The sequence below is a fragment of the Polypterus senegalus genome, chromosome 12 (genome assembly GCF_016835505.1).
Source record: "Polypterus senegalus isolate Bchr_013 chromosome 12, ASM1683550v1, whole genome shotgun sequence".
Lineage (NCBI taxonomy): Eukaryota > Metazoa > Chordata > Cladistia > Polypteriformes > Polypteridae > Polypterus > Polypterus senegalus.
In genome coordinates, this window is record NC_053165.1 from 9,236,217 (window position 1) to 9,260,386 (window position 24,170).

At 42.3% G+C, this 24,170-nt stretch overlaps 1 long non-coding RNA gene across 1 annotated transcript in view; it reads right to left on the reverse strand.

Moving 5' to 3' along the window:
- LOC120540261 overlaps window positions 1-24,170 on the reverse strand; it is a 38,377-nt gene that overhangs the window by 12,814 nt on the left and 1,393 nt on the right. Inside the window, exon 2 of the long non-coding RNA XR_005635784.1 lies at window positions 10,129-10,218. This is a non-coding gene — a long non-coding RNA (uncharacterized LOC120540261). The remainder of the gene's footprint in view (window positions 1-10,128; window positions 10,219-24,170) is intronic.

Genomic DNA, 24,170 nt, shown 5'->3' on the forward strand with positions numbered 1-24,170 from the left:
GATTGGCTTTGTCTAGACCCCTGACCCCGAGCCCTATTTTCTTTGAGTGCTATCAAAACAAAAACATTTTTTGTGGAATTGTATTTTGTTTAGATGGCGTCAGCATTTTACTTATTCACCCTACTGTTAAGTGTAACCAGGCTACAACCAACGAATGTGGCACTTCTCAGGGCTGGAGCCCATTCTTTACGTCGTGAGATGCGCCACGCGGGGACTGGCACCCCCAGCCAGGGTTGTACCAGGATCCTTATTACCCTGCTGGGACGCCAGTATAATGGTGACAATTTGTTCTGGGACTTGTCTTCCCCAGCATGTCAGATGGCAGCGCCAATATGAACTCCTGCAGGGCACATTGGGAACTACAGCTCTTTGGATCGGATCTTGGGCCTCTGGAAATGAGGACATTTAGATAGAAAAATGAGGACTTGAGGACGCCTTCCCCTGTTTAGCCATAATACGCCTTTATACTGTCTTACAGTTCTTTAAGATGATATTAACCTTTAGTAGCAGTTTATCACTATACAGTTGTGCTTGAAAGTTTGTGAACCCTTTAGAATTTTCTATACTTCTGCATAAATATGACCTAAAACTTCATCAGATTTTCACTCAAGTCCTAAAAGTAGATAAAGAGAAACCAGTTAAACAAATGAGACAAAAATATTATACTTGGTCATTTATTTATTGAGGACAATGATCGAATATTACATATTTGTGAGTGCAAAAGTATGTGACCCTTTAATTTCAGTATCTACTGTGACCCCCTAAACGTTTCCGGTAACTTCTGATCATTCCTGCACACCGGCTTGGAGGAATTTTCGCCCATTCCTCCGTACAGAACAGCTTCAACTCTGGGATGTTGGTGGGTTTCCTCACATGAACTGCTCTCTTCAGGTCCTTCCACAACATTTCGATTGGATTAAGGTCAGGACTTTGACTTGGCCATTCCAGAACATTCACTTTCTTCTTCTTTAACCATTCTTTGGTAGAACGACTTGTGTGCTTAGGGTCGTCGTCTTGCTGCATGACCCACCTTCTCTTGAGATTCAGTTCATGGACAGATGTCCTGACATTTTCCTTTAGAATTCTCTGATATAATTCAGAAGTCATTGTTCCATCAATGAAGGCAAGCCGTCCTGGCCCAGATGCAGCACAACAGGCCCAGACCATGATACTCCCACCACCGCCATGTTTCACAGATGGGATGAGGTTCTTATGCTGGAATGCAGTGTTTTCCTTTTTCCAAACATAACGCTTTTCATTTAAACCAGAAAGTTCTATTTTGGTCTCATCCGTCCACAAAACATTCTTCCAATAGCCTTCTGGTTTGTCAACGTGATCTTTAGCAAACTGCAGACGAGCAGCAATGTTTTTTTTGGAGAGCAGTGGCTTTCTCCTTGCAGCCCTGCCATGCACACCATTATTGTTCAGTGTTCTCCTGATGGTGGACTCATGAACATGAACATCAGCCAGTGTGAGAGAGTCCTTCAGTTGCTTAGAAGTGACCCTGGGGTCCTCTGTGACCTCGTCGACTATTACACGTGTGCCTTGCTCTTAGAGTGATTGTTGTTGGTCAACCACTCCTGGGGAGGGTAACAATGGTCTTGAATTTCCTACATTTGTACCCAATCTGTCTGACTGTGGATTGGTGGAGTCCAAACTCTTTAGAGATGGTTTTGTAACCTTTTCCAGCCTGATGAGCATCAACAACTCTTTTTGTGAGGTCCTCAGAAATCTCCTTTGTTCGTGCCATGATACACTTCCACAAACGTGTTGTGAAGAGCAGACTTTGATAGATCCTGTTCTTTAAATAACACAGGGTGCCCACTCACACCTGATTGGCATCCCATTGATTGAAAACACCGGACAAACTAACTGCTAATCCGTGAGGTTCACATACTTTTGCCACTCACAAATATGTGATATTCGATCATTTTCCTCAATAAATAAATGACCAAGTATAATATTTTTGTCTCATTTGTTTAACTGGTGTCTCTTTATGTACTTTTAGGACTTGAGTGAAAATCTGATGAAGTTTTAGGTCATATTTATGCAGAAATGTAGAAAATTCTAAAGGGTTCACAAACTTTCAAGCACAACTGTACTTATGATAGGATGGCCACAATCACAGTCACTAGTAAACTAATAACCCATTAAATATTTTGAATACGTCAGGCCTCTTAAATCAACAGACTTCATTCCGTCCATTCTTCTTTAGATAACTTAACTGCTGTAAACCTTTAAAGAACGATGCACTTGGTAAGTTCACTTCTAGTAAAATAAGAATCATTTTCTTCTTTTCAATTTAGGTTATTTGCATTTATCTACATTCTTTTATATTTTTCCACTGAAGCTATTTTTCTCAGGAAATCTGGGTTCTTGGATGAATACGAATACAAATCTTTACATAGCCTGCTACTGAAATTGAATCTTGGGAGCGTCAGCCCCTTCATCGAGTCTGTTCTGCCCTTTCGAAAACGAGGAGATCTGCTGTTCAAGTCGTGGGAATTTCTTTTCGGCATAATGGGTATTCATGAATTTATGTGAATGAAAGAATTAGGAAAATATTATTAGAACATTAGAACACTCTGGACGTGAACGGGCCATTCAGCCCAACCACTTATTTCTTCCAAATAAACATCAAGTCGAGTTTTAAAAGTTCCTCAAGTCTTACTGTCTACCACACTACTTGGTCGCTTATTCCAAGTGTCTATCGTTCTTTGTGTAAAGAGAAACTTCCGAATGTTTGTGTGAAATTCACCCTTCACAAGTTTCCAGCTGTGTCCCCGTGTTCTTGATGAACTCATTTTAAAGTCACCGTCTCGATCCACTGCACTAATTCACTTCTTAATCTTAAACACTTCACTCAGGTCTCCTCTTCATCTCCTTCTCCTTAACCTGTAAAGGCTCAGCTCTTTTAATCTTTCCTCAAAACTCATCCCCTATAGCCCTGAATCAGCCTTGTCGCTCTTCTCTGGACCTTCTCCAGTGCTGTTATGTCATTTTTGAAGCCTGGAGACCAAAACTGCACCCAGGACTCCAGATGAGGCCTCACCAGGGTGTTATAAAGACCTGAGCAGAACCTCCTGGGACTTGTACTCCATGACTAAAACTTGCGTAATCTGACATTTAGAGCGTTAGAACAATCTGGACAAGAACAGGACATCCAACCCAACAAAGCTCACCAGTCCAGCCCATTTCATTCTTCCAAAAATAACATCGAGTTAAGTTTGAAAGTTCCTAATGTCTTACTGTCTACCACACTACTTGGTCGCTTATTCCAAGTGTCTATTGATCTTCGTGTAAAGAGAAACTTTCTAATGTTTGTGTGACATTTACCCTTCATAAGTTTCTAACTGTCTCCCCGTGTTCTTGATGAACTCATTTTAAAGTCACCGTCTCGATCCACTGGACGAATTCCCTTCATCATTTTGCACACTTCAGTCAGGTCGCCTCTTCATCTCCTTAAACTGTAAAGGCTCAGCTCTTTTAATCTTTCCTCATCACTCACCCCCCTGTAGCCCTGAATCAGCCTCGTCGCTCTTCTCTGGACCTTCTCTAGTGCGGTTATGTCCTTTTTTGTAGCCTGGAGACCAAAACTGCCCCCGGTTTATTAAATTACTTGAAAAAGTGACTTATTGCTTGATCAACGATAACAAAAAATAATATTGCATTTATATGACAGAATAAATGTGTAATTTTTTAAATTAACTAAAACTTTATTAGTTGACTCATTCATTTACAATTCTAAATCCACTAGCTGAAATACCCAGCGTTACCCAGGAGGAAAATAAAGTGGTTTTTTTTTTAATTGTTTGAGAAAAATAGAATTAAAAATAAAAAACAACTTTAAAAATCAAAATAAATGAACAAACAATGAAGACTCACTAATGTGCTTGTCTGCCGATCTTGTATGTATGTTATCATCCACTTGACGCTCAGAAGCAGCCAACTCGATTTAATTTCAAAATCAACAGGCGGGCGCGGTGGTGGGGCTCAAACATAAAGAATGCTGGCAGTCACCTCCAGTTCGCCCTCTGGTGGTCATTCTGAGTGTCAACAGGATGATAACACGCATACAAGACAGCAGGATCAATCACACACCCTACCCAGAAGGGGGTGGCTTAGGGCTGATTTGACCCCACGGTATTTTTAGTTGACCAATGAGAAACACGTGTACCAAGTTTCATGAGAATCGCTCCAGCCATTCTGAAGTGATGCTGGAACACACACACACACACACACACACACACACACACACACACAGTGCATCCGGAAAGTATTCACAGCGCATCACTTTTTCCACATTTTGTTATGTTACAGCCTTATTCCAAAATGGATTAAATTCATTTTTTTCCTCAGAATTCTTCACACAACACCCCATAATGGCAACATGAAAAAAGTTTACTTGAGGTTTTTGCAAATTTATTAAAAATAAAAAAATTGACAAATCCCATGTCCATAAGTATTCACAGCCTTTGCCATGAAGCTCCAAATTGAGCTCAGGTGCATCCTGTTTCCCCTGATCATCCTTGAGATGTTTCTGCAGCTTCATTGGAGTCCACCTGTGGTAAATTCAGCTGACTGGACATGATTTGGAAAGGCACACACCTGTCTATAGAAGGTCCCACAGTTGACAGTTCATGTCAGAGCACAAACCAAGTATGAAGTCAAAGGAATTGTCTGCAGACCTCCGAGACAGGATTGTCTCCAGGCACAAATCTGGGGAAGGTTACAGAAAAAATTCTGCTGCTTTGAAGGTCCCAATGAGCACAGTGGCCTCCATCATCCATATGGAAAGAAGTTCGAAACCACCAGGACTCTTCCTAAAGCTGGCCGGCCATCTAAACTGAGTGATCGGGGGAGAAGGGCCTTAGTCAGGGAGGTGACCAAGAACCTGATGGTCACTCTGTCAGAGCCCCAGGGTCCTCTGTGGAGAGAGGAGAACCTTCCAGAAGGACAACCATCTCTGCAGCAATTCACCAATCAGGCCTGTATGGTAGAGTGGCCAGACGGAAGCCACTCCTTAGTAAAAGGCACATGGCAGCCCGCCTGGAGTTTGTCAAAAGGCACCTGAAGGACTCGCAGACCATGAGAAACAAAATTCTCTGGTCTGATGAGACAAAGATTGAACTCTTTGGTGTGAATGCCAGGAGTCACGTTTGGAGGAAACCAGGCACCGCTCATCACCAGGCCAATACCATCCCTACAGTGAAGCATGGTGGTGGCAGCATCACGCTGTGGGGATGGAATTGGGAGACTAGTCAGGATAAAGGGAAAGATGACTGCAGCAATGTACAGAGACATCCTGGATGAAAACCTGCTCCAGAGCACTCTTGACCTCAGACTGGGGCGACGGTTCATCTTTCAGCAGGACAACGACCCTAAGCACACAGCCAAGATATCAAAGGAGTGGCTTCAGGACAACTCTGTGAATGTCCTTGAGTGGCCCAGACTTGAATCAGACTGAACATCTCTGGAGAGATCTTAAAATGGCGGTGCACCGACGCTTCCCATCCAACCTGATGGAGCTTGAGAGGTGCTGCAAAGAGGAATGGGCGAAACTGGCCAAGGATAGGTGTGCCAAGCTTGTGGCATCATATTCAGAAAGACTTGAGGCTGGAATTGCTGCCAAAGGTGCATCGACAAAGTATTGAGAAAAGGCTGTGAATACTTATGGACATGGGATTTCTCAGTTTTTTTAATTTTAATAAATTTGCAAAAACCTGAAGTAAACTTCTTTCACGTTGTCATTATGGGGTGTTGTGTGTAGAATTCTGAGGAAAAAAATTAATTTAATCCATTTTGGAATAAGGCTGTAACATAACAAAATGTGGAAAAAGTGATGCAGTGCTGTGAATACTTTCTGGATGCACTGTACATAGGCTTTGATATATATAGAGAGATTTTGGAACAATGGGTGGTAATAATATTTTCCAACAATATTTCAAAGCAGTAGTTACTCGCACTAAAGTACGACAGACTGCACCTGGATGTATGAAATTTCTTTCATAACCAAGCAGCCAAAAGAAGAATTGAAAATAAGATCTCACATAGAAATTAGAGTTAGGGTTAGGTTTAGGGTTATCAGTCAGTCAGTCATTTACCAACCCGCTATATCCCAACACAGGGTCACAGGGTCCTGCTGCAGCCAATCCCAGCCAACACAGGGTGCAAGGCAGGAAACAAACCCCGGGCAGGGCGTCAGCCCAACGCAAGGTGTGCACACACACACCCACACTCCAAGCACACACTAAGGACAATTTTGTATCGCCAATGCACCTAACCTGCATGTCTTTGGACTGTGGGAGGTGGGAGAACATGTAAACTCCACGCTGGGTGGACCCGGGAAGCAAACCTGGGACTCCTAACTGCGAGGCAGCAGGTTTACTTATATGGTCTTTCTATATCGTGGATTTTCACCTATCGTTGATGGGTCTGGAACGTAACTTCAGCATTCTTCATTGAAGAGATGCTCACAGCACTTTACACAATTTGCCAAATAAAAAAATGTATCATAAATGTACATTTTATTTTATATTTTATTTAATCGTACACACTTACATGATTTATCAAATAAATTGTAATACAAGTGCACATATTTAAGCCCTTGGCTGCTACTTATCCTGCCTACTATGCTAAAGTGCAGATTACATCAATTGTTTCATCAGCAATAATACAACAATAAGAAGGGGAAATTAATTTTGCCCAGCACATGATGATGAATAGTCTCTCTCTCTCTTACAGTATCTGATATTTGCTCTCTATGGTCGGCTTATCTTCAGCAGACTTTTTTTTTTCTAGCATAAAGGTGTTTTGACCTGACTGTATTCACTCTGGGCTAGAGGGCACAGCAATAGCATTGAAAATCAAAATCAGCCGCAGCTTCCTCCTCCTCTTCCCCAGAGTGATCCGAGATGCTGATGAGGGTACCAGAGACATGCAAACGACGGAAAAGCGAGTGAGCGGGAGGCAGGAAAGGAGAGGCTCGGACTCAAGAATAAATAGGACTGTACTCAACAGAAAGGAAAATTCCATTCTTCTTCCCTGAGCAAGAAACCTGGACGAGGAATAAAGAAATTCTGAAGTCTTAATGAATTGTCTTTGAAAGCGGCTCTGCACCTTCTCTTTGACTTTTTATTTTCTGAAAGTAAGAGCTTGTTTGAAAATTAGCTATGAAGCCAGCATGTTAAAGGAAAAAATACTGTAAATATATCCTGGTGTAGGGCGCCTCCTGTGGCCAAATGGGCACATAACACACAAGACTTAACAGACTAGTCAAACTGAAAATGTGGGAAAAAATGATTTCAGATTAAAAAAAAACTATACATATTTACTTTGAACATGTCACTGACTTAATTACTTTATTATTTAACAATTTTAATAAGTTAAATTTAGCTCCACTGGAAGTTTCCTTTTGAAATTTGACAACAAACCATCTTTCACATTGGACTCCTTCACTTCTTATTTCACTTGCGTTATTTCTAAAGTTAGATGTTGATATAAGTTTGACGGCTATTGATAATTTTTAATCTGCGATGTTATTTTAAAGTTAGATGATGCTATACAGTAAGTTTGCCTGCTATTGATAATATTTTTAATCTGCAGTGGTGACCAATCACTTGTGGTCATTCCTAAATTATGGAAATTTCTTGATAAATGAGAGTTTTATTTTATGTATATGTAACCGGCATTGTATAGAATGCCAAAAATTGGACGGCAAAGTGTGAAACAATTAATATGCGTTCTATGCAATGCCAAAAGACAAACCGGCAAAGTATAAAATACTCCTGCTAATGACGTGTCTAATGTCACGTGACTTTCGACGCTCGCCTCAGACAGAATTCCCCCTTTGCATCTCAGTCTTTGTTCGGAAGTGATAAAATACACTATATATATGAAATATGAAGGGCGGAAATTCTGAAGTCTTATTGAATTTTAACCCCCCTCCCATGTCCTTGAAAGCGGCTCTGCACCTTCACTTTGACCGTTTATTTTCTGAAAGTAAGAGCTTGTTTGAAAATTAGCTATGAAGTCAGCATGTTAAAGAAAAATTATGGGAATCGCTCGATAAATGAGAGTTTTATTTTATGTATATGTTACCGGCATTGTATAGAATGTCTAGCCAATATATTGAATGGCAAAAATTGGACAACAAAGTATGAAACGATTAATATGTCGCACATTTCCTAGGCATTCTATGCAATGCCGAACGACAAACCGGCGTCCTAACGTAACATCCTACCCATCGAAATGATCTACTCACTGATAATACACATGCGCAGACCAAAATTACGCAACTTTTCTCGAAGCTTACCAACCGTTCATCGATCTGTCCTAATGTCTTTTGGGGCATTAAATGATGTATATAGAATGAATTGAGAAATGTTAACATTTCCATAAATTTGATAGACGACTTCTAAATACAACATGTTAAATGATGACATGGTATAACGTTATAACGTATGTTACGACTTACAATAAACGGATGAGTGTAACATACAGTGGTGTGAAAAACTATTTGCCCCCTTCCTGATTTCTTATTCTTTTGCATGTTTGTCACACAAAATGTTTCTGATCATCAAACACATTTAACCATTAGTCAAATATAACACAAGTAAACACAAAATGCAGTTTTTAAATGATGGTTTTTATTATTTAGGGAGAAAAAAAATCCAAACCTACATGGCCCTGTGTGAAAAAGTAATTGCCCCCTTGTTCAAAAATAACCTAACTGTGGTGTATCACACCTGAGTTCAATTTCCGTAGCCACCCCCAGGCCTGATTACTGCCACAACTGTTTCAATCAAGAAATCACTTCAATAGGAGCTGCCTGACACAGAGAAGTAGACCAAAAGCACCTCAAAAGCTTGACATCATGCCAAGATCCAAAGAAATTCAGGAACAAATGAGAGCAGAAGTCATTGAGATCTATCAGTCTGGTAAAGGTTATAAATCCATTTCTAAAGCTTTGGGACTCCATTGAACCACAGTGAGAGCCATTATCCACAAATGGCAAAAACATGGAACAGTGGTGAACCTTCCCAGGAGTGGCAGGCCAACCAAAATGACCCCAAGAGCACAGAGACGACTCATCCGAGAGGTCACAAAAGACCCCAGGACAACATCTAAAGAACTGCAGGCCTCACTTGCCTCAATTAAGGTCAGTGTTCACGACTCCACCATAAGAAAGAGACTGGGCAAAAACGGCCTGCATGGCAGATTTCCAAGACGCAAAACCACTGTTAAGCAAAAGAACATTAGGGCTCGTCTCAATTTTGCTCAGAAACATCTCAATGATTGCCAAGACTTTTGGGAAAATACCTTGTGGACTGATGAGACAAAAGTTGAACTTTTTGGAAGGCAAATGTCCCGTTACATCTGGCGTAAAAGGAACACAGCATTTCAGAAAAAGAACATCATACCAACAGTAAAATATGGTGGTGGTAGTGTGATGGTCTGGGGTTGTTTTGCTGCTTCAGGACCTGGAAGGCTTGCTGTGATAGATGGAACCATGAATTCTACTGTCTACCAAAAAATCCTGAAGGTGAATGTCTGGCCATCTGTTCATCAACTCAAGCTGAAGCGATCTTGGGTGCTGCAACAGGACAATGACCCAAAACACACCAGCAAATCCACCTCTGAATGGCTGAAGAAAAACAAAATGAAGACTTTGGAGTGGCCTAGTCAAAGTCCTGACCCCATTTGCATTTCAGTCTTTGTTCGGAAGTGATGAAATACGCTATATATACAAAATATACATGCGGAGTGGAGTCTCTGAGGCTAGGGATCTGCACTGGCAATCAGAAGGCTGCCGGTTCGAATCCCCTAAATGCCAATAGGGACTCTGCTCTGTTGGGCCTTTGAGCAGGGCCCTTAACCAGCAATTGCTGAGCGCTTGGAGGAGCAAGAAAAGCGCTATATAAATGTAAAGAATTATTATTATTACTATGAATTTGTTCAGCAAAGATTCTAGCCCATACTATGCTGTATGAAACTGGAAGATCAAGGTGTAGTGTCCGAGAAGAAATCATGGCATGTTGACATGCAACGACGATTCTACGATAAACTGTCTAAAGTGCGAGCCACTGCTGCAAAAAAAACGGTGTTTTCTTAACCGAAACTACTTACCAGAAGTTAGTGAGTGATGTGAAAAAGGCCAAGATGACTACTAAGAAGGAACCACAGGACTATTGGCTGCTGAATCGCCATGACGTGATGCTAGTGGAAAACAAAAGGAAACCGATTTATTCCTCAATAAGACAGTCCTGTACTTTATTTTGTATCTCTTTCATCCAGCCATCCATCCATTATCCAACCCGCTATATCCTAACTACAGGGTCACGGGGGTCTGCTGGAGCCAATCCCAGCCAACACAGGGCGCAAGGCAGGAAGCAAACCCCGGGCAGGGCGCCAGCCCACCACAGGGCACACACACACCCACGGGACAATTTAGGATCAGCAATGCACCTAACCTGCATGTCTTTGGCCTGTGGGAGGAAACCACACAGACACGGGTCTCCTAACTGCGAGGCAGCAGCGCTACCGACTGCGCCACCGTGCCGCCCTTTTATAACTCCTTCATTTTCATATACGTCTTCTCAATAAAAGCCTTTTCACGACTCTCTTTCAATACTTTGCCTAAATAGGCATTATATAGAATGACAAAATGCTAAGCCTGGGGTGGCGAACTCCAAGCCTCGAGTGCCGCAGTGGCTGCAGGTTTTCTTTCTTACCATCTTCTTAATTAGTGACCAGTTTTTGCTGTCTTTTAATTCACTTGACTCAGGTCCCATAGTTGTGTTTCTTTTTCTTTAATTAGTAGCCAAACAATAATGCAGACACAAAACAAGCCACCACATGACCAGCTCCCCTGTGCCCGTCACACAATATCCGAAATTAAAAAGAGGTGATGGTCTCGGTAAGGATGGTCTCTCAGGTCACCAAACCATTTTAACATTGGTGCTCTTAGACAGAAAACAGCTGTGGCAGAATGAGAGCAGCAACAAGCCATGGAATTAAAGAACGGGTTTAATGAACAGCAAGAATCGGCTTCTCATTAAGAACGTGAAATTGGTTGGAGTTTGAAGGCCCAGTTTAGCGGTCATCTGCCAGCTTGCTTCACATCTCAATTCTACTTGGCTGTCATTTAATGAAGAAACGAATCAATCCAGAGGGCTGAACTCTCCTAACAGGGCTATTAAAGTGATGGGGAAAAAGTTAATTAGCAGTGAAAACTGGTCACTGATTAGGAAAAGGGTTAGAATGAAAACCTGCAGCCACTGCGGCCCACCGGGCCCGGAGTTCAACAGCCCTGGCTTAGGAATTACAAACAATGCCTAGAGAAAGTATATACAATATTAGAATAAGTTGGATCTTTCATACTATGCCCAAAAACGCCAGGCATCCTATACAATGCCTGCCTTTCATACATTGCCAGTAACATGTGTTATACGAGCAGTTCTGGAGACTGAGCTGTAAAAAAGGGTTCTTCCAAATGTAATGGTGGAGGCTTCACTAAAGTGCAACAATTTGCAAGAAGCAACTTGCGGACATCTTGTTTGTTGTTCTCTTGTGGAAACTGGGACTTCAGAGCTTTTTGTTTCTTGGAACTCCAGAACATCAAATTTAATTCCTGAATGAGCTCGGCAAAACTCATCCTACAGCACAGTTCTGAAAGGGAAGTGAACGCTCATACATTATCAGTATATCAGAGGTAAGAAAATGCCCGTCTAAGAGCGTTACAATATCAGAATTATTGTACTCAGTACTAATATTGGCAAACTTTCATGACAGCCGATAACTATTCAATACGTTGACAAAAACGCTCATTTGAAGATCGAAGGTTACGAGTCGGAGAGTAAAGTGAGAGGCATTCCGAAATATTGGATGGTCTGGATAAGATCAGACACCGCGCATCACTCTCTCTATGAAGCTGTTTGGGTGACCATCGGGATCTTAGTCACGTCCCTGATAAAGGCCCTTCTTGTCTGGTTACTCCGTTTTTTAATTAAACGTACCTTCATTATTCAAGTCAAAACTATTGTACCTTTTCTGAAATATAAAATATAAAAATACTAAAAGTAACAACAAATTTAAAATAGCACTATATCAATCAAGTAGTTGCCTGAAGAAACACTACTTTTCCCTGACGGCAACATGAATTAGACAATCGTAAAGTTTAAAGCCAAACAATTTCTACATACTTATCTGTCATATCACCTGTGTCCATGTATTCGATCTCTTTTCACTGTTTCGTTATTTCACCGAGTCATAATTTCCATTTGTTAGCACCAATGCGAGTTTTAGTACAGTTTTTTGAGACTTTTGAATGTTAGTACTTTCATAATCTCTAACCTGCTCTGCATGTGTATCACACCAATGTTTCTGAACCTCCTTATAACATTCTACTTCGTTTTCTACTCTTTGTCGTTTATTTCCAACCCCACTTGGACCTCCTAGGTTTTCAATTCCACTTGGTCCGGGCTGATAATTATTTTCCTTATTTTCTGAATTTGCATATTCTCCCCAATGCTTTTGGGTCTCTTTTTGATGCGCTGCCCTTTTTTCTTTGCTTAGTGGTTGACGTGTCTTCTAGAACATATAAAATTATTGTCCAGGAAAGGACTACATCGAAGGAAACAAATAGAGTGCATGTCTGTCCAGAAAAGCTTCTTTAAAGAATGAAACTGAGGACTTTTCATAAACGACTTTAAATGAGGAAAACGTAAAAATTTATAAGAGCTGAGAGCACAGGAAGTGTGTATGACAAAAGCATTCACATGAATGAGAGGTAAGTGGACTGCAGGTGTGTTTGAAAATGAGGAGGACGGGACTTGAGAAAAATCTCTGGAAAAAAGTCTCGTCACTGGATTTTGTTATTTATATATATATATATATATATATATATATATATATATATATATACATATATATATATATATATATATATATACACCACCCAGTTTCTAACCCGCTGAATCGAATAGGGTCACGGGGTCTGCTGGAGCCAATCCCAGCCAACACAGGGCACAAGGCAGGAACCAATCCTGGGCAGGGTGCCAACCCACCGCAGTATATATATATATATATATATATATATATATATATACACACATACACACATATACATACATATATACAGTATACACTGTATGTATATATTATAGACATGGGACGAGATGAGACCTCTTCAGGGAGACAAGACATGACCTTCTCAGAAAGACACTTCACATCCCACGAGACGAGACTTTGTGCCAAGAGATTTAACCAGGCCTGGGGCTGGAAAATGACAAAGAGAAGGTGACAAAGTAGAAAGTCGTAAAGAATTCAAAAACGCTGGCGCAATAAACATGCAGAGCAGGTTAGAGATAATGGAAGTACGAAAATTTGAAAGTCTCAAAAAGATGAGAGTAAAGACCGCATTAGTGCAAACAAACAGAAATTATTACTTGGTGAAATAATGAAACAACGAGAAGAGACACAAGGCAGTGAGACAAACGGACAAGTTATAGCGTAATGAAAATTTGCATAATCAGATATGGACCATCCTCTCTCTCTCTCTCTCTCTCTCTCTCTCTCTCTCTCTCTCTCTCTCTCTCTCTCTCTCTCTCTCTATATATATATATATATATATATATATATATATATATATATATATATATATACAGTGCATCCAGCAAGTATTCACAGCGCATCACTTTTTCCACATTTTGTTATGTTACAGCCTTATTCCAAAACGGATTAAATTCATTTTTTTCCTCAGAATTCTACACACAACACCCCATAATGACAACGTGAAAAAAGTTTACTTGAGGTTTTTGCAAATTTATTAAAAATAAAAACTGAGAAAGCACATGTGCATAAGTATTCACAGCCTTTGTCATGAAGCTCCAAACTGAGCTCAGGTGCATCCTGTTTGCCCTGATCATCCTTGAGATGTTTAATTGGAGTCCACCTGTGGTCAATTCAGCTGACTGGACATGATTTGGAAAGGCACACACCTGTCTATAGAAGGTCCCACAGTTGACAGTTCATGTCAGAACACAAACCAAGCATGAAGTCAAAGGAATTGTCTGTAGACCTCCGAGACAGGATTGTCTCGATGCACAAATCTGGGGAAGGTTACAGAAAAAATGCCCGCTGCTTTGAAGGTCCCAATGAGCACAGTGGCCTCCATCATCCATAAGTTGAAGAAGTTCAAAACCACCAGGACTCTTCCTAGAGCTGGCCGGCCATCTAAACTGAGCGATCGAGGGGAGAAGGGCCTTGGTCAGGGAGGTGACCAAGAACCCGATGGTCTCTCTGTCAGAGCTCCAGAGGTCCTCTGTGTAGATAGGAGAACCTTCCAGAAGGACAACCATCTCTGCAGCAATCCACCAATCAGGCCTGTATGGTAAAGTGGCCAGACAGAAGCCACTCCTTAGTAAAAGGCACATGGCAGCCCGCCTGGAGTTTGTCAAAAGGCACCTGAAGGACTCGCAGACCATGAGAAACAAAATTCTCTGGTCTGATGAGACAAAGATTGAACTCTTTGGTGTGAATGCCAGGCGTCACGTTTGGAGGAAACCAGGCACCGCTCATCACCAGGCCAATACCATCCCTACAGTGAAGCATGGTGGTGGCAGCATCACACTGTGGGGATGGAACTGGGAGACTAGTCAGGATAAAGGGAAAGATGACTGCAGCAATCTACTTAGACATCCTGGATGAAAACCTGCTCCAGAGCACTCTTGACCTCAGACTAGGCGACGGTTCATCTTTCAGCAGGACAACGACCCTAAGCACACAGCCAAGATATCAAAGGAGTGACTTCAGGACAACTCTGTGAATGTCCTTGAGTGGCCCAGATTTGAATCAGATTGAACATCTCTGGAGAGATCTTAAAATGGCTGTGCACCGACGCTTCCCATCCAACCTGATGGAGCTTGAGAGGTGCTGCAAAGAGGAATGAGTGAAACTGGCCAAGGATAGGTGTGCCAAGCTTGTGGCATCATATTCAAAAAGACTTGAGGCTGGAATGGCTGCCAAAGGTGCATCGACAAAGTATTGAGCAAAGGCTGTGAATATTTATGTACATGGGATTTCTCAGTTTTTTTAGTTTTAATAAATTTGCAAAAACCTCAAGTAAAGTTTTTTCACGTTGTCATTATGGGGTGTTGTGTGTAGAATTCTGAGGAAAAAAATGAATTTAATCCATTTTGGAATAAGGCTGTAACATAACAAAATGTGGAAAAAGTGATGCGCTGTGAATACTTTCTGGATGCACTGTACATAATATATATATATATACACACACATACACACGCGCATCAGAACATTTTCTGAATATTCATTTACAAGACACACGCTAAGGAGATGTGGTCGGATCATCTGCTGTCTTTCTGCGTGTTCTGCTTGTCGCACTGCGTGAAGATCATTTAAAAGCCTGTGCAGCAGCTGTCCTTCTGTCTCACGGGACGTTAAAATCACGTATCGTCTCCTTCCAAGCCTTCAAATATTTTTTTTTTTTTTTTAATAATAGAGAGAAATTCAAAGCAGATGACAGGATGAACATGCAAACTACATGAGATACTCAAGACAGTTTTCAAATGCTCAAAGAGCAATAGGAATGCAAATGAAAAGTTGTGCTTTTTACATTTTCATCCATCACTGAAGTGAGTACGTTAAAGGCAAACAGGAATCCTCCGCGAGTATAGAATAGCGAAGCAAAGCAAACGTACTCATGCCAGTGCGCAAACTTGGGCATCCCATGGGTGGTACCCTCTCCCCTTTTGTATTTCTTTGTGCCTGGAGACCCACACAGAGGAAACCCTTTTGGGGTGTGCAGTAATCAAGTCGGCCCAGCCTTCACTGATTTACAGCTCTGTGTTCAGACAAAGCGAGGAAGCATAGATGCAAGTCAAGGTCAGAGAAGGCCCCTCCGCCCTCGGAGAGGAAGTGAGCCACTCGCTTGACAAGAGCCTGGCACGCCCTGTGTGGTGTGATGCAAAGCCATTCCCAGACACGTTGAGAGAGGGAGGGGTGTGCGTTAAAGTCTTACAACCAGCAAACATTACACGGCACAACAAAGTGGGATGTTACAGGGGTCTAGTGGGTAACACCGCCACTTTAATGTACACGTGCCCCTCTTTATTTCCCAGTGCACATCATTTCTGTATGAGGTAGGCATGTTTGCTTGTGTCCTAGTGGATCTGGTCTCACCAGCCAGGAATATGCTGTTAGGTTGACCAGCAACTATAAGTTTATAGAAAGTGTGCAATTATTGGGCCTGAGGTGACCTGGCATCCAGTCCAGAATTGGCTCCGTTGTTCACTAAATGCCATCATAATATTATTATTAAAACAAAAACCCTTCAGATGAATTTGAAATGCATCAGACATTCAGGCCTTACATGGGAGAGGATGGCCGAGCGTTCGGTGCTACCAGCTATCTTTAGACCCCATAACCCTGAACTTGAAGTACACAAGTTTCAAAAAAATAATTGGAAGGATAGGAAAAGATAGTTAGCTGTGGCAGAACAACGCAATCCAAAACACAAAGTACACGGGTTTCTTTTTAATCTCCCTATTCGTAGTTGTAATTTATTTGAATTGTGATAGTAAGTTTGCTTTGAATTAGTCTTGCGGAGACCAACGTGATTCTCAAACAAGAATACATGTCTGGGAACGACGCGCTAAAAAGTCAGCTGCTGCAAATGCTCCGCGCCTGCCGGGCTTTCTTCCTAAACAATCTTCCTCCAGTCCGTGCACTTTAAACACTCATGATTGCAGTGCTCGATTTCTACTCGTGTTTTAGAAAAATACGTAAAGACAAGGAGAGAGGAAAAGAAACTGAACCAAAGACTTGATACTGAGAGAAAACAGAAAGGAAAATTGCTGCAACGAACTCAGTAGCGTGAGGTGACTGAAGCTTAACGATTCATTTGTACATTTTAATGAGTGCCACAACAGAACAGATGGACTGACAGACACACATGTGGACCACTGCAGGGACTTCGCCCCTCGTGTTTCAGAAGTACAGTCAACCCTCGTTTATCGCGGTTAATCCATTCCAGACTCTGCCGCGATAAATGAATTTCCGCGAAGTAGGATTCTTTATTTATAAATCGAATATTTTCGCAGTTAGAGCATAGAGAACCTGTTTACGACCTTCTAAATACATTTTCTAACATTATTAGAGCCCTCTAGACATGAAATAACACCCTTTAGTCAAATGTTTAAACTGTGCTCCTTGACAAGACAGAGATGACAGCTCCGTTTCACAATTAAAGGAATGCAAACACATCTTCCTCTTCAAGGTGCGCGTCAGGAGCGGAGAATGTCAGAGAGAGACAGAGAGAGAGAAAAGCAAACAATCAAAAATCAATACGTGCTGTTTGGGCTTTTAAGTATGCGAGGCACCGCCGGACAAAGCTGCTACAAGGAAGGCAGCAATGTGAAGATCGTCTTTCAGCATTTTTTAGAGGAGCGTCCATATCCTCTAGGCCAGTTTGTGAACAGCCCCTCCGTCAGAAGCAGAGAATGTCGGAGAGAGACAGAGACAAGCAAAAAATCAAAAATCAATACGTGCTGTTTGGGCTTTCAAGTATGCGAAGCACCGCACAGGAAGCATGTCGTATATCATTGAGGAGTTTTATTTAATACGTAATACATGCTCTGATTGGGTAGCTTCTCGGCCATCTCGCAATGGCGTCCCTTGTATGAAATCAACTGTGCAAAGCAACTGAGGAAGCGTGTACCATAAATTGAAAGACCCATTGTCCGCAGAAATCCGCGAACCAGCGAAAAATCCGTGATATATATTTAGATATGCTTACATTTAAAATCTGCGATGGAGTGAAGCCCCGAAAGTCGAAGCGCGATATAACGAGGGATCCCTGTACTTCTGTCTGCTATGATATCTTTTGGTCAGTTTGACTACTGCGTCACTAAATGGCATAACAGCAGCACATAGAGTCTAGATAAGCACTGTGGTCTGCGTACATAACACCACCGTGGCCAAACGTTCTCAGAATGACACCCAAGTGTTTGGTTTTCACCAAGTTGGCTGCTTCAGTGTTTTTAGATCTTTGTGTCAGATGTTCCTCTGGTGCACTGAAGTAAAATTATAAGAATTTCAGAAGTTTCAAAGGCTTTTATTGACAATGACATGAAGTTTATGAGGCGCAGAGTCCATATTTGCAGTGTTGGCCCTTCTTTCTTTTTCAAGACCTCTGCAATTCACCCTGGCAAGCTGTCTGCCCATCAACTTCTGGGCCCAATCCTGACTGACGGCAGCTGTCCATTCTTACATAATCAATGCTTGGAGTTTGTCAGAATTGGTGGGATTTGCGTTTGTCCACCCGCCTCTTGAGGATCGACCACAAGTTCTCAGTGGGGAGTTTGCTGGCCGTGGATCCCAAATTTCAATGGTTTTGTTCCCCGAGTCACTCAGTTCTCACTTTTGAATTCTGACCCGGTGCTCCATCATGCTGGTCACCAAACTCTTCTTGGATGGTTGGGAGAAGTTGCTTTCGGAGGATGTCGTCATCCCATTCTTTATTCGTGGCTTGGGATTGGAGGACACCGGCAGGGCAGAGCTTGCTCAGGAATGGCAGCAGGCAAGTGTGAGGGAGGTGAAGACTTTTGTAGGATGGCCTGGTGGGTGTGAAGCAGGGCAGCAAAGACACCAAGAAGAACATCGGGGACAGACTGATATCTCAATGGGGAGTTTCCTGGCCATGGACCCAAATCTGTTCCCCGAGCCACTTCATTCTCACTTTGGCCTTCTGAGCCGGTGCTCCGTCATGCTGGACAAGGCATTGTGGGTCACCAAACTGTTCTTGGATGGCTGTGAGAAGTTGCTCTCAGAGGATGTTGTGGTCCCATACTTTATTCAGGGCTGTGTTCTAAGGCCGAATTGTGAGTGAGCCCTGCATTGCCTTGGCTGAGAAGCAACCCCACGTGACATGAATGGCCTCAGGATGTTTTACTGTTGGCCTGACACAGGACTGATGGTAGCGCCGCTCGAGTTTTCTTCCTTTTTTTGGATGCCCCAAACAATCAGAAAGGGGGTTCATCAGAGACAATGGACTTTCCCCCAGCAGTTCTCAGCAGTCCAATCCCAGTATATCAGTCTGTCCCTGATGGCTTCTTTGCTGCCCTTCTTGACCCTCACCAGGCCATCCTCCAAAAGTGTTCACCTCACTCCCACCTGCCTGCTGCCATTCCTGAGTGAGCTCTGCACTGGTGGTGCCAACCCAATCACGAGCCCTGAATAAAGAATGGGACCACAACATCCTCCAAGAGTAACTTGTCCCAACCATCCAAGAACAGTTTGGTGACCAACATGATGGAGCATCAGGCCATAAGGCAAAAGTGAGAACTTAAGTGACTCGGGGAGCAAAATTTGGGGTCCAATGCCAGGAAACACCCCAGAGCTTTAATCCCATTGAGAGGCGGGTGGACAAACAAAAACCCACCAATTCTGACAAACACTAAGCATTGATTAGCAAGAATGGACAGCTGCCGTCAGTCAGGATTGGGCTCAGAAGTTGTGGCAGACAGCCTGCCAGGGTGAATTGCAGAGGTCTTGACAAAGAAATAAGGGCCAACACTGCAAATATGGACTCCGCGCCACATAAACTTCATGTCATTGTCAATAAAAGCCTTTGAAACTTCTGAACTGCTCGTAATTCTACTTCAGTCTACCAGAGAAACATCGGACACAAAGATCTAAAAACACTGAAGCAGCAAACTTTGTGAAAACCAAACACTTGGGTCATCCTCAAATCTTTTGGCCACGACTGTACGTGTTAACACATTGCCTTTATATTCCAACATGACATTTTTGCATTTCCAACTTAACTTGCAAATACATTGATTTGGGGGGCTTTGAGTACGTCTGCACCTCCTTCAGTATAAACTCTCCTAATGGCAGTTCTCCTCGCCACCTTTTGATGGCGTACGACACGATGTTTACTTCGAATGAATATTCTGCAATTCCTATTTTCAGAAACATACAGTAACTGCCAATTCTTTCAGCCTTACAGTACATCAGACATTATCATCGTGAACTTTTCTTTTAGTAGAATGTGTGGCTGCGACCAGCCTCACCTCGGACTGCGCTCTCCTCTCACACAGACGGGGCTGATGGCTGTAATTGGCACGTGCCTGTCGCTGTCTCTCTGCATGTCGCCAATGTAATGTGTGCAGACACTCTTGACTTTCCACAGTTTGGCTAATATCTTTAATGAATGTGTGTGACATATTTAGTCTTGCTGATCGGACATGAAACTGCAGTTAGAAGGCACAGAGTGAGGCAGACAGTACCATGCCGCCCTGAAGGGGGCGCATGTGAGCCCAACAGGTGCGCGTTGCTGCTGTTCTTCTAGGCAGAGGCGCCAATAAGTCAGCGACATCAGAAAGTCAAGTGCACGGCAGCGGGCCGTTTATTTTTATTTTTTTGTTCCGACTGACTGCCAAAATGGAAGGTCAAGACTTAGATAGATAGATAAAAAGGCATTATACTGTATAATAGTGATAGATAGATAGATAGATAGATAGATAGATAGATAGATAGATAGATAGATAGATAGATAGATAGATAGATAGATAGATAGATAGATACTTTATTAATCCCAAGGGGAAATTCACATACTTTTCATACATACTTTTAAAAAACTAAAGGAAAATAAGGAGGACTTTTACAAGAAAGTGACGGAAATTTTCGTGGTGAAGGATAGGCGCATGGACTTCATTTACAAATAAAAGTAAAGACCATAAACAGTTTTCAATTTTATGTCAAAAAAAAATGATCAGACTAAGAAAAAAAAAACAATCTAATATTTAAAAGCTAAATTTTGACCTTAAATAAAATATTCTTATTATCCTTATGTTGAACAGTCTGTATTAAAATTGATTAAAGTATCAGAATTAAAAGCTTTTAAAAATAACTAAATATTTCAATTAACGTCAAAATTGAAATCCGTTTTTTTTTGTACACCTCTCTATACTTTCATTTGTATTGAAGGAGTATGAACTGTGGAATTGCAACGGCAAATTAAGAAAAGGGAGGAATGCGCTCTCTCCGCTCGCTCCCTCTCTCTCTAGCCGCTATAAATGTAACGCTCTTTCTCAGCCAAATATGCGTCTTACCTGTGTGTGTGCAAAGCAATGCTGATGAGATATGAAACATAACCAGGAGTCAATGTGTTGGCTGCCAACTGAATAGTGAATAAGCTACTCGTCTGGGTTCATATATTTGTAAATCTGACTATGAAAGGAGTCACCAGCCATGAACCTCACCGCACATCACTGGGTGATGCACATCCCTATTACTCACACAATAAAACAGAGTAAATTAGGTTTGACCCATGCTGCTCTCAGTTCAGCTGCCCGGGACGGACCAAAAAGGGTCAAGAGTCCAGACCACGGGCATCTTGGAGAAGGGCTAGCAAACACCTCCACGCTTTACTGTCCCATTTTGGCAGATCGCTGGCCTCTCTGCCTGCTGAAGACATTCCCACCCCCATCCCCCGTTACCGATCTTCTTCTTGGTTTTAAAGTAGCAACATTGCCCTCTAGTGGCTGGAAACTTTTTTTTTTAATGCGTACTGTACTAGCATTTCATGAGCTCAGAGACATTTTAAGCTCCTGAGGCCCACCCCTGCACCACCATGACATTTTGTGATATTTACAGCAGGTATAATAAGCTTCAAAAACCTTTTGTTAAAGAGAAATTTAGAATGCAGAACCCTTGCGATATACATGTAACAATTTCAGGCTAAAGGAAGTCGCTGTAGCATATTGATTACAACATTTTAGACCAGGGGTCTCCAACACGTCACTCGCGAGCTGCCGGTAGCTCGCCATAGGGTTTAATTAATCCTACATAAATTTGAATACTTGATTAGTCAAATTAGGAGTGGGCGATCTTTCCAATAAATTATATCACGATTCTTTTAACACAAAATCACGATCCACAATCTGAATTGCAGTCTACCTTTTCAATGTGGCGTACACTTAAAGAGAATATCCGGACTCAAACTCAAATTATTTTAACTATCAAACAAAGATGAATTCAATCGTTCTCTCGTTCGCAGGCTAAGCGGAGTTAAGGGACACGCCCCGAAGCTGGCGAGTGAGTGAGGAAAGCCCCGCCCCTCAGCCTCGGTCTCGGATCCGCGCAAATAAATCGGTGCCGCCAGTGAACTGTGATACGTAGCGAAATGAGAGAAGTCGCAAAATCAACCGGAATGTTCAAATAAATTATATAAAAAAAAAAACAATCTAAATCCGTGAAGTAGTTCTCTCGTGAAAGGCGGACAGACAGACCGACATTGGATTTTATATATTAGTAAACCTTCAAAATAATGTTCAGTTAAAGTCTCAACAGCATTCTCAGCATTTCTGGAGCTTAGTAGAGTCAGATGACTAGAAGAATCAACACCAGGCAGCTCTGAAAATGTCTGCTTTGTTTGGGCCTCCATACCTCTGGGAGTCTGACGTGAATGTCATGAAATAGATAGATAGATAGATAGATAGATAGATAGATAGATAGATAGATAGATAGATAGATAGATAGATAGATAGATAGATAGATACTTTATTAATCCCAAGGGGAAAAAATCAAAGTTCAGACCAAGACTGACAGACGGACATTGAAATGACTCCATCAGAGTGAACCGAAGTGGCTCCACCACCACACACCTCAGTGCCAGTCATCTGACTAACTAGAAAACACATCACACATGCGACTGGACCTGTGACTAAAGTGACACAGGGACATGTGACAAAATGACAAATGAAGAAGTCAGATCGGTGGATTTGGAATTGCGTTGTTTTGTGTTGACAGCATTCATGTTTTAATTCAATAGTGTGAGATACACTAGAAAATGCAGGCAGACCTACAAAATGCACTTGCAGGTGAACTCAATATTTTGTTGTGACGTTTTAATGCAAAATGTGAGTTGTGGACACCAACGTTTTATAAATGTTCAGGTAAAACAAGCGTATTCAGTTTGTTTGGGTTGAAATAAGCGATGAGAATAAACATCAGAAAACACGAGGAGCTCATTTTGTAAAAGTAGCTCTCAGGGGGGAAGGTTGGAGACCCCCGTTTAAGAGGGTAAAGCAGGAAGCTGCCAAGTCAACCCAAAGCAGCTTACCGTGTGCCAAGTCACTTCACATGGCAGGTGCTTGTACTTTACCTGTAAACCATCCTGGGATGGACTTAACTGTTGTGTGGCTGCCATATAAGAGTTTAGCCGGCGAGAGAACATTTCATTCCTTTGTTGAAGTCGTTGTTGGCCTAGCAAGCCATTTAGAGCCAAGTCTTGTCTTGTGCCCGATTTTCCTGGACTAGTTGAACTGGGCTCAGAATTCATTAGAATAAGAAATCTGACAAACGAGACAGGAGACCATTCAGTCCATCAAACTGTCCCAATCCGGGCCGCCTTAACGCATGGGCACGCTGGGCAGTTTCCCAGGGGCCCCACCCTAATCTATGTATGTTGGGACTTGCCCAGTGGTTATGTGGGTAGGGTCCCATACCAGGGGTCCTGTAATGTCGTTAAGATGGCCCTGGTGCTAATTTGATATGCCCTGTGATCTCTGGTCACGCAGCGTGACACGTTCTGATGACAAGATTAGCAACAGCGGTCATCAAGTTTGACATTCCCTCTCCAGCAAGGAGTCTTGTAGTGTAGCATCGGCTTTAGAGTGGAGGAGGACAGTAGTGACGAGCGCCAACATCACTTCTGCTCAACATCTCTTCTGGTCTGGCCGCTACTAGAGGTTGGCATGATAGACCAGCGTCAGAGGAGGACGGACCTTCATGAATTGAAGCTCGGCACGTTGGATGTCAAGCCCATCCTGACATTCCCGACTTGTCTTCTTCTAGCTGATCTCTCCTCCTAATTAAGTGGTTTCCCATCCTGTGACCCCCAGAGCTCTTTATCTGTACCCTTCTCTTTTTTATATAATTCCCCCAACATTTCTATCCCATATCTAGAGGTGGTGGAGGTGGTGGCACTTGTCCTACTTCCAATATCTCATCCAGATACCTCCTAAAGGTTGTCAGGATTCCTGCTTTTCACAACATGTCTTGGTATTTCGCTCCAGCGATGAGGAGCTTCTTCAATCCGCTTATTCAGTTTAGGGGTGAGAGTAGCCATGTCTGTACTGGCAGCA